This window comes from Gadus chalcogrammus, chromosome 5 (assembly GCF_026213295.1).
Source record: "Gadus chalcogrammus isolate NIFS_2021 chromosome 5, NIFS_Gcha_1.0, whole genome shotgun sequence".
Classification (NCBI taxonomy): domain Eukaryota; kingdom Metazoa; phylum Chordata; class Actinopteri; order Gadiformes; family Gadidae; genus Gadus; species Gadus chalcogrammus.
Window position 1 is genome coordinate 2,015,154 of NC_079416.1, and position 9,931 is coordinate 2,025,084.

The following is a 9,931-nucleotide window of genomic DNA, read 5'->3' on the forward strand; positions in this document are numbered from 1 at the left end:
CTATTACTAATACCACTACTACTACTTCTACTACTACTACTACTACCACTACTACTTCTACCACAACTACTACTATTAATAACACTACTACTACTACTACAACTTATACTACCACTACTACTACTACCACTACGACTACTACTACTACCACTACTAATACCACTATTACTGCTGCTGCTACTACTATTACTACTACTACTATTACTTTTTACTACTACTAATGATATTATTACTTCTACTACTACTACTACTACTACTACTACTAAAATAATACAGATTAAAGGTGGAAGCTTTAAAGTTTTGAATTCATCACCCCTCCAGGCATTAGTCCATCTATGAGCATCAAAACAAAAGTTAATTTTAATTTTAATTAAATTTTTTCCTTTAGGGCATCTCTTTGGAGTGCTTTTTTTTCAAGCGGGCTTAAAGACCTACCTGCCTTGCCTGAGTGAGTCCAATTTATCTTTTCTCGCTTGGAAGTAAAAGATAAACATATTTTTTTCCAGTCCAAAGATATTCCAGCTCCAAACTATATCTGGTAGATAACCGTTCTTGACTTAAGAAGTTCAAGCTCTCCCAAGCTGACAGGCAGGAATTGTTTAGCAAGGCTTGTTCCTCTTTAGATAGGAGATCTGATATAAACCCTCATCATGGCCAAGGGAAGCCCACTTGCCTCAAATTAATGTTATTATTTAATTCCATTGGTGGGAACTCAGTTAGTACTCAGCTGGTACTCAATGCGTCTACTGTAAGCTTCGAAGTGTAAGGAATACCTCCCGCTCTCTTTATTTTACAAAAAAAAGTGACTGACACTTAGTTCAGATGTGTCCTCCTACAGAGTGTCTCTTAAAGCCTTTTGACCGCAGCCTTATTGGACAATTGAAGATTGAAGCTGTTGCTCGTCTTGTATTTATCATTCACTTCACTCCTAGACGGTTTAAAACTCTACAGCATGAATGCACCTTCTGTCTGTGGCTTGTGTGTTCACTTGTATATTCACACAATACAATAAAGTCAATCATGATGATCAGAACATATTTTCAGTGAAAGTTATTCCAAATAGTTTAGGTATATAAAACCATGGTCATTTGATCCAGATTTTCAATGGCCGTGTGCCATTTATGTGGCCGTATGCCACATACATGCTTTGACACCTTTGATGCTTACTTGGGTTGGTGTAACATTTAGTGTTCTCCGTTGCCTGGGTACTCACATTTCCTTTTTAGTTCACTTTTGTATTTTTCTTTGTGCTATTGTCGAGACTCTGCCTCACGCCGTGTTTATGTTCATACTGCTAATGGGAAAGGAAACCACTAAGAGTATCACCATAGCAACAGCATTGCTACCTCCTTCTCCACAAGTAATTAATCTGTGGATAACGTGATTCTATTTAATCTGATGCTCGTCATCACAAGCAAATGGAATGTGCATGGTTTCTCAATCGAACGCCCCCCAGGGAGCGGTACTGCCCCCCTGGGGGGTTTTCCAATTTTTAGAGTGAGAAAATAGGCTACCTGAAATAATTAGCCTATTTTCATTGATTGGTTTCTAACCCCTCTACCGTCTCAGCTACTTTTTAACGGCTCGTTTCCACATACGTATGTTTTTCGTATCCGTGCTTCCGTAAATTTACGGAAGGAGTCGCTAGTGTTTTACGTACGGACATGAATTTATTTACGGACAAAAGATGGGGGAGCGTATGATAATGGCCGTTTTTAACGAGACCGGTACTTTGGAACATGAGGATCGGCATATACAGAGATAAAAACTAAACCAACCAGGCTTGGAAAGAGATCGGTGAGGAGTTTGGCCTGCCAGGTACTTACATGTTTTGTGAAAAACATACAAACTTTCAAACGGTATCTCCGTAAAACAACGGGGAAAGTTACATTTTTTGAATGTATATTACGTACATACCGGACATAAATTTTACGCTAGGGAGGAGTCTCGGAGGAAAAACTGACATTACGGAGAATCACATAGGAATGAATGGACTTTCGGTCGGGGACGGTTGGATCGCATACGAGAATCTACGTATGTGGAAACGAGGCGTAAGGTCTAAACACACCGGCGGCGCCGACGCGCGGCGGCGCCGACGCGCAGCGGCGCGCAATTCACACGCGTCAAAAGCCGCCCCTAGCACCAACAGGAAGCGGCGCGACGGTCGCGCTGCTGTGTAAAATCAGGAAGTCACCTGTCGATCATTTTGCGCCATGGGTGAGTAGCCTGTTGTAGCCTAGTTAATTTTTTTTTTCCATCTTTTATCCTCCTCATCGTCATCCGCTTATCCGGGGTCGGGTCGCGGGGGGAGCAGCTCAAGCAGGGGGCCCCAGACTTCCCTTTCCCGGGCCACATTGACCAGCTCTGACGGGGGGATCCCGAGGCGTTCCCAGGCCAGTGTTGAGATATAATCTCTCCACCTAGTCCTGGGTCTTCCCCGAGGTCTCCTCCCCACTGGACGTGCCTGAAACACCTCCCAAGGAAGGCGCCCAGTGGGCATCCTTACCAGATGCCCGAACCACCTCAGCTGACTCCTTTCTAAGTAAAGGAGCAGCGGCTCTAATCCGAGTTCCTCACGGATGGCTGAATAAATTGTAAAATGTATAATCTGCACAGTGACAGTATGTTTTCAAGCTGCAGATCTACCAACTTAGTTTGTAGGGCACTTTATCGATTTATTTACTGTCATTTCTTATTTATTTTATATTGCGCAATTATTCATCTACTGCAGGGGTCGCAAATAGGGGCCCGCGGGCCAATTTTGGCCCGCCATCTATTCTGTCTGGCCCACGAGATGACGTTAATTTGATGTAAAATAAAAAATAAAAATTAATTAAAAAAAATAAAAATTCAACCCCATATTTTTGAAGAAAAAATTTTTCTTTGAAGAAAAAAAAAGGCATACAGCAATCCCATAAATTTCGAAACATTTATTGAGGTATAGATGATAGTCCTAAAGTGACAAAACAACAGGTGGAACATCTGTGCAGTTATCCATGACGCACAAGTCGGAACGGTATTGGCACGCCAGTGCGCGTAATCTTGTGCAAAAAAAACCCAAAAGTGTCCTGTCTCCCTCCTCCAGTGGGCAAGGTAAAAAATAGTCTACGTTTCGTTAAATTAACAACATAACAAGGTCTGCTCAAATGTGAAATGGCCCAATTAAAATAAAACTTAAAGAAAGTGAAAGATGAATGCACATTGTCCGCGTGGGAGAAGGATCTGCGCTGCTCCTGATTAAAGACAGAAAAAAGGGAATTTACAATTTAAATAAGATCAAACAATATAACTGGGCATTTTATTTAGGCCTACTATTTAAAAAGGCCAGTAGGCTACTCACTTAATGGGAAAAGTGGCTCCTCCCTTCGGTCACAATTTTGTGGATGTCGGGCGACAGGGATGTCACTTTTATCCTCAAGCAGTTCTCCAAGCTTGCATTGGTCAGACGGTTCCTCTCGTGTGTCTTGATTGCATTCATTGACGAAGAGCTTGACTCACACGTGTAGGTAGATGGAAACATCGTCAGCACATAAAGGGCAAGTTTCTTGATACCCATGTACTCTTCTGAGCATCCGATCCAGAAATCCTCCACGGAATGCGCACTAAACGCATCACGGACGAGGGAGCTTGACTGGAAATCGATGAGCTCCAACTGAAGCGTTGCCTCGTCCAACAAGCTCATGGTTGTTTTGGCCAGTGAGGAGAATTCCTCGCTTCGCGTGGACAATGGGTCGCGGACAAAGCCAACAATTTCCCTTGGGACACAGTAGTCTCGGAACCGCGACTGAAAGTTGTCCCGTAGCTTGTCAAGGAATTCAGTCATAATTCCTGTCACTCGCCCCCCTCCCTGTGATTTTAATGTTGCAAAGTGCAAGAGCCTTCCACTTGCTAGATCAGACTGGAACAACTCCAGCTTCCTTGTAAACTAATCCATCTTCTCGATCATGTCCACAATGGTTTTCCCTCTCCCTTGTAGTTGCAGGTTCAGCTGGTTAAGATGGCCAAAAATATCAGTTAAAAACGCGATGTTTGAGATGGACATTTCACCTTCTAGGAAGGCCAGGTGATCGTTTGAAGCACGCATCTTGCTCATTCGCAGGAAGGTTTTCACTTGATCTAGTAGCGCACAGAAGCGCTCCAGTGCCTTTCCTTTACTTAACCAGCGCACGTCATTGTGAAGTAGCAGATCTTCGTAGCAGGGCTCTGACTCAGCAACAAGTTGGCGAAAAAGACGGTGCTGTGTGCTTGATGCACCCCGGACAAAATGAATGACTCTCATCACTTTATCCATGACACTCTTCAGCTCGCCACTGAGTCTGGCGCACAGGACACTCTGGTGAATTAGGCAATGTAGTGCTTGCATTTGTGGTGCTATCTCCTTCAATCGGGCCACCAGACCTCTGTGGCAACCAACCATGGCAGGTGCACCGTCTGTCACGATGAGGTTTATTTTCTCAATTGGTAGTACATGTTGTTTAATCAATTCCTCCACTTTGGCAAACATAACCTCCCCAGTGGTGTTCCCTTCTAATGGAATTAGAGCCAACAACTCCTCCCTGAACTCCTTCCCATCAAAATACCGCACGTATATGCACATCTGACTGATATCAGTGTTGTCTGTACTCTCGTCAATGGCAACGGAAAAGTAGTTGGCCTGACTCAGGCCACTCATAATTGATCCGCGCACATCGTCAGATAGGCTCTCTATGCGTCGGGAAGCTGACCTCGCTGAGAGCGGCATTTGTTTCACTGAGGCAATCACTCCATCCATTGACTTATCTGTAGCCAGCTCCTCCAAAACAGCCACCATCACTTCCTTAAAAACCTCTGCGTCCGTAAATGGTTTGTTGTGACGGGTAAGAACCCATGCTGCTTTAAGGGACGCACTTGTAACCCTCTGCTGCTCAGTGAATGACCTGACAAGTATTTTGTTGCTGTGTGCATATCCAGCCTCCAATGCTTTCATTTTATTCGTTCGCACCTCTGTCCCAGGAGGATACGCGTTTTTGAACTGGCCATGTTTTGTCTCATGGTGTCTTCTGATGTTATATTCTTTGCAAACGGCAACAGCCTCGTTGCAAATGAGACATGTAGGCTTGGCATTAATAAATGCAGGCAGGATAAACGCATACCTCTGCTTCCAATCTTCTTTGTAGGTCCTGCATTCTGAATCAATTTTTCTTTTCAAGGCTTTCGACAACGACATTTTGCATCGATAACTAGCTTAGCAATGTTCAGCTAATCATTTTTACACGTCATCTAAAATAATATTTGTATACGGCAAGTTGCTAGGCAACTAGGCAAGCGCCTGTTTCATGAGAGACGACACGAGATGCAGCAGGCGGCATAAAACCAGCGAACATAAGCAAATAAACGTTTTAATGGAATTAAATTAAATGCGTTCTAAAAGTTAGATGATGTTTATTTTATTTTAATATAATAAAAAAAAAAAAAAGCTATGGCCCGCGATGCCATTGTCTGAAAAAAAATTGGCCCCTGATATAGAGGCATACCTCAATACCTTTGAGAGGACGGCGGTTCGGGAGAATTGGGATCCAGCACAATGGGCCAGCCTACTCGCACCGTTCCTGTCAGGCACAGCACAGAAGGCGTATCAGGACCTGACGGATGATCAGGCGTCTAACTACGAAGGGCTGAAGAAGGAAATACTACGCCGGTATGGATACACGTTGATAAGTAGGTCACAGAGGTTTCATGAGTGGACTTATGATGCAACGGCGTCGCCGCGCTCACAAATGCACGATCTAATTAGGTTGGCCAAAGGCTGGCTGACGGCTGCCCCACTGACGCTTACGGCCACAGAGAAGGTGGTCATGGAAAAATTCTTGCGATCCCTCCCATACGAGGCTAAAAAGTTAGCCAGCCAAGCTAACCTGCAGAGCGCAGATCAGTTGGTGGAGTTGGTGGAAGGTCACCAGGCGGCTGTGGAAGTCCTACGCAGTGGACGTCCACTGAGGGGGGAACCCAACCCTCGCCCAAAGGAGCAGGAGCGGATAAGGACGGAGGACCACGGCAGGATCCCGGCCAGGGAGACGCCAAGAGCCAGCCCCCCGAGACGACGGCCCTTCCTGAACCCAGACAGCAGAAAGTGCTACGAGTGTGGCGAGCCGGGACACATCTCATGGACCTGTCCGAGTCGTGATGTCTCGATGCCGTCGGCATCAGCTGGTGAGTTAACAACCGGGCGTCCCTGCAGATTGCTGACGGTTTGCTGGGGGGAGGAAAGTGGTCCTTCCCCAGTCACTCCGGTGAAGGCCAACGGAAGGGACACGACAGCTATGTTGGATTCCGGGAGTATGGTGACCCTGATCCGACCGGACTTCGCCCGGTCCCCGAGCTTGAGGGACACTGTGGCAGTAACATGCATACACGGGGAGACTAAGAACTACCCTCCTTCACCTACAGACCACAAAGGGGCAATACACGGGACCAGTGGGAGTCGTCCCAAACCTGCCAGTGCCGGTTCTTATTGGGAGGGACTCCCCACTGTTCAGCCAACTGTGGGCCAGTTTGGCCGGAGAGGGGGGAGATCGGGGGAACCTAAAGGAAAGAGGACACCGGAGGAGGGCGAGGGCCGATGAGGTCCGGATGTGTGGCCTACACGAGGGCGCACATTGTTGCAAACAGACGTGCGCGCAGAAGATGTGGCGTGATGTAATTCACTATGGTTACGACCTGGTGCAGTATGTCTGAGGTGGGCGCAATTTAGCTATTTTTTTAGCTTCTTCCTCCCCGCACACCGTTTTTACCATTTCGATGGCAGCTGGCAATATTAAAGTCTCAGCAATGCTATGTGGCTTCATATTCCTAGCAATGAGATAGCTCACCTCAAGAGAAGCTTTCAGGGCCCGTTCACTAGCAGTCACAGCCTTTTTGAAGTAGGCCTACACTTGCTGTTTGTTCGGTCGGCAAATTTATTTTCGAAAAAAGCTCTTGTTTTGCCGACATGCTCTTTGTGTGGTGTCTCAAAGTGTCTTTTGAGTTTGTTTGGCTTCATACTCTCGGCAGACAGGACATTACCACATAGCAGACATTTCGGCTTCTCCTCGTAGCATTCCATCACACTTGTAAATCCATACTGAATGAAACTTTGATCGTATGTTCGCTGTGTCTTTGGTGTCTGTGCCACAGTTCCTCTTGGAACTATCTTTGGAGGGACAGGGCCAGGCGGGCGAATAAATCGTTCCATTTTGTTTTATACACTCTGGTTGCAAGTTTGTGTTTAAAATTTACAGGTTTGAGCTTGAACTCAAAGATGCACCAGCTCAGATATTTGCTGCATTTTATTTGAACTAGATTTATATTCGAGAAAATGAAAGTATAGGTGACAGTTATGTACGATTATTTGTAGAGTTTTTTTTTTTTTTTTATCAATTACTAGACATTTCAGGCGACCCTATTTAAATTCCAGCCGACCCCACATGGGGTCGGAACCCCAAGGTTGAAAAACCCTGCCCTAGGGGAACAGCTGAGCCCAGCACAGAGGCAGGAGCTCATGGAGTTGGTCGACCAGAACCAGGATGTGTTCTCCAGTGAACCGGGCCACACCAATCTGGTACAGCACCACATCATCACTGAGCCCGGGAAAAAGGTGAAATTGAGACCCTACCGCATACCGGAGGCCAGGAGAGAGGCCGTCAGGACCGAGGTAAAGACTATGTTGGAAGCGGGAGTCATTGAGGTGTCAAACAGTGAGTGGTGCAGCCCCATAGTGTTGGTGCCGAAACCCGATGGCACCATACGCTTCTGCAACGACTTTAGGAAGCTAAATGAGATATCTCAATTTGACGCCTACCCCATGCCCCAAATAGATGAACTCATAGAACGGCTGGGGACCGCCCGGTATATCAGCACGCTCGACCTGACAAAGGGTTATTGGCAGGTACCCTTAGCTCCCGAGGCGCGGGAGAAAACCGTTTTTGCCACTCCTGACGGGCTGTTCCACTACAGGAAGCTACCCTTCAGATTGCACGGGGCCCCGCCCACCTTCCAGAGGTTGATGGACCGGGTACTCCGTCCCCATCGGGGGTACGCGGCGGCCTATATTGATGATATAGTCATCCATGGGAGTGAGTGGGACACTCATGTGAAGCGGGTGAGCGCAGTGTTGCAGGCCTTACGGGAGGCGGGGCTAACGGCTAACCCAAAGAAGTGCCAGCTCGGTCTGCAGGAGGCGGAGTACCTGGGCTACGCCATTGGGAGGGGATGTGTGAAACCCCAGAGGAAGAAGGTGGAGGCGATACAGGACTGACCAAGAAACAGGTACGCACGTTTGTGGGGCTTACTAGCTACTACCGGAGGTTTATTCCCCACTTTGCATCCGTAGCCAGCCCTCTGACAGATCTGACCAGGGACCGGCTGCCCGCCCAAGTCACATGGACCGAGGAGACGGAGAAAGCCTTTCAGGACCTAAAGAGCGCACTGTGTTCAGGACCCGTGCTGGTAACCCCGGACTTCACCAAGCCAATGGTGGTGCAGACGGATGCGTCGGAAACAGGGGTGGGGGCAGTGTTGTCACAACTACATGAAGGTGAGGAACACCCGATTATTTATATCAGCCGGAAGTTGTTGCCGAGGGAACAAAAATACTCCACGGTGGAGAAGGAATGTCTTGCCATCAAGTGGGCCCTGGAAACCCTGAAGTACTACCTGTTGGGGCGCCACTTCACCCTGGTCACAGATCATGCACCACTGGTTTGGATGTCAAGGAATAAGGACAGTAACGCCAGGGTCACCCGCTGGTTCCTATCATTACAACCTTTTGCCTTCTCGGTTGTTCACAGGTCCGGGGCAGCCCATGGGAATGCGGATGCCCTATCCAGGAGGGATGCTCTGGGGAGCTGGACCGCCCCTCCCTCCCGGTCGGAGCTGAGGGGGAGGGTGTGTGGCAGACGCCAGGGAGGGGTGGTGATTGAGGGGAGGTACGTGGCAGCATGCTGGCTCCACCCCCAACCTTTACAGGGACTGCCTCCCTTAATGATGCAAGCCTGAGGTGCATTAGGCAGGAGTGCTTGGGGATAAAAGGGAGCATGTAACCACATGGAGGGAAGCCTACTATGGAGTGCCTCTGCGTGAGCCTCTGTGAACTGTGTGTGGCCAAAGAGTGCAGGAAACCTGAACATTGACAGATTATTTGTGTACCGACCACTTTGTGTGAGAACCCTCCCGGCGACGACCCCTGGACTACGGATTACGGACTACAGACTCTGGATTACCCTTTTCCCCACCCTGGTGACATTTATTCGTCTATTTGGAATAAATCACCTTATTGAACTGCTCTCTGTGTTGTGTGTATCATTTGACTTGGTGGCGTGGAAACCCCACACCCACTGGCCCGCTACAATATATATATATATATATATATATATATATATATATATATATATATGGGTCGTCCTGGTTCTCCTCACTCGATCTCCGCTCCGGCTACTTCCAGTGCCCTCTCGCCCCTGACGCCAGACCGAAGTCTGCATTCTGCACTAGCAGAATGCAGTTTCGGGTCCTCCCTTTCGGCCTCTGCAATGCACCTGCGACCTTCGAGAGGCTGATGGACAGAGTGCTCGCCGGCTTCCCCCGGCAGCAGTGTATCGTCTACCTGGATGATATACTGGCACACGGGGGCTCCTTCGAGACAGCACTTGTCTCGCTGCGTCAGGTTCTGGAGAGAGTAGCTGCGGCGGGCTTGAAGCTCCATCCTGATAAGTGCCATTTCCTGAGGAGAGAGGTAACTTTCGTGCTATGCAGGGTCCTTGAGAGGATGGGGGAGGTGGTGTACAGGGTCCAGCTACCACCTCAGGGAAGGAGGGTGGCTCTCCACAGAGACCGGTTGGCCCCTTATCGAGGCACCGGTGCGAATGGGCCCCGGACACGCACACCTCAGTGTTCTGGCCCTGTGTCCCCACCTAACCCT